Consider the following 2,409-nt stretch of genomic DNA (forward strand, 5'->3'; position numbering starts at 1 on the left):
CTAAGGTGCTAATGTTTATGCTCCCCTCGGACGGAGCTAGTGGCTGCATTCCCAATATGGTAAAAGAGGTGGGACATTTCCGAGAACCGTGCTGAGCGACTGACCAATTACGGCAGAGCCGACAGGCCGACCAATCAGATCAGACTTGGTCCACGTGGGGACTCTGAACGTGGGCACTTCAGAGCCTTAGAGAGAGAGTCAGAAGAGAGCCGGTGCATGGAGCGGCAGGACATGAAAACAGAACTTTAGCTATTGTGAACATACTTTAGTAGGTACATAGATTAAATATATGATCCCAAAAAGGGCATAATATGGACTATTTAACTCATTCACTCATACACATTTACACGCTGATGGTAGAGGCCGCTGAGTAAAGAGTCCGTCAGTATTAACTCACCCACTCATACACATTCACACGCTGATGGTAGAGGCCGCTGTGTAAAGAGTCCGTCAGTATTAACTCACCCACTCATACACATTCACACGCTGATGGTAGAGGCCGCTGAGTAAAGAGTCCGTCAGTATTAACTCACCCACTCATACACATTCACACGCTGATGGTAGAGGCCGCAGAGTAAAGAGTCCGTCAGTATTAACTCACCCACTCATACACATTCACACGCTGATGGTAGAGGCCGCAGAGTAAAGAGTCCGTCAGTATTAACTCACCCACTCATACACATTCACACGCTGATGGTAGAGGCCGCTGTGTAAAGAGTCCGTCAGTATTAACTCACCCACTCATACACATTCACACGCTGATGGTAGAGGCCGCTGTGTAAAGAGTCCGTCAGTATTAACTCACCCACTCATACACATTCACACGCTGATGGTAGAGGCCGCTGTGTAAAGAGTCCGTCAGTATTAACTCACCCACTCATACACATTCACACGCTGATGGTAGAGGCCGCTGAGTAAAGAGTCCGTCAGTATTAACTCACCCACTCATACACATTCACACGCTGATGGTAGAGGCCGCTGAGTAAAGAGTCCGTCAGTATTAACTCACCGTTACCGTTGCGTTATTAAGTTTACGTGACTCTCCCTGCAACCAGATTTACCTACAGGTACAAATAAAGTCACCTGTACCTGATCCACTTTTCACACAGATGACCTTCAGTCTGTATTAATCAGTCCCACATTTTATGAAGGTAGATATGTTTCAAAATAGGAGAGCTTGTAGAATGTGATGTGAGAGATTGTAGAATGACATGTGAGTGCTTGTAGAATGTAATGTGAGAGCTTGTAGAATGAGATGTGAGAGCTTGTAGAATGAGACGTGAGAGCTTGTAGAATGACATGTGAGTGCTTGTAGAATGACATGTGAGAGCTTGTAGAATGTGATGTGAGAGCTTGTAGAATGAGATGTGAGAGCCTGTAGAATGACATGTGAGAGCTTGTAGAATGACATGTGAGAGCTTGTAGAATGACATGTGAGTGCTTGTAGAATGTGATGTGAGAGCTTGTAGAATGAGATGTGAGAGCTTGTAGAATGAGACGTGAGAGCTTGTAGAATGACATGTGAGAGCTTGTAGAATGTGATGTGAGAGCTTGTAGAATGTGATGTGAGAGCTTGTAGAATGACATGAGTGCTTGTAGAATGACATGTGAGAGCTTGTAGAATGTGATGTGAGAGCTTGTAGAATGTGATGTGAGAGCTTGTAGAATGACATGTGAGAGCTTGTAGAATGTGATGTGAGAGCTTGTAGGATGAGATGTGAGAGCTTGTAGAATGAGATGTGAGAGCTTGTAGAATGAGACGTGAGAGCTTGTAGAATGACATGTGAGAGCTTGTAGAATGTGATGTGAGAGCTTGTAGAATGTGATGTGAGAGCTTGTAGAATGACATGAGTGCTTGTAGAATGACATGTGAGAGCTTGTAGAATGTGATGTGAGAGCTTGTAGAATGTGATGTGAGAGCTTGTAGAATGACATGTGAGAGCTTGTAGAATGACATGTGAGAGCTTGTAGAATGTGATGTGAGAGCTTGTAGGATGAGATGTGAGAGCTTGTAGAATGACATGTGAGAGCTTGTAGAATGACATGTGAGAGCTTGTAGAATGACATGTGAGAGCTTGTAGAATGTGATGTGAGCTTCAAGGAAAAAAAAGTGAACTTGTATGTAAAAATGTTTTGTAACACATTTTGCAAGACGTCTGTAGCAAAACAAATTTGTACTTGTAGAAATGCCCCCTCCCCCTCCCCCTCCCTTCTCCCCTCGCTGTGTGTCTGCGTGTGAGGGGAATTGGCCAATCAGAAGTAAATTTCCCCATTCAAATCCTCCATTGATTTTTCACAAAATTCTTATGTCAAGAGATTGGTGACTGAAACCAAGACAACCAGCCACCCCAATACTCGTGACTATAGTAGGCTACATTTAATTTGGCACCAAAACGGCATCGAAAAACG

Source organism: Labrus mixtus, chromosome 13, assembly GCF_963584025.1.
Source record: "Labrus mixtus chromosome 13, fLabMix1.1, whole genome shotgun sequence".
Taxonomy (NCBI): Eukaryota; Metazoa; Chordata; class Actinopteri; order Labriformes; family Labridae; genus Labrus; species Labrus mixtus.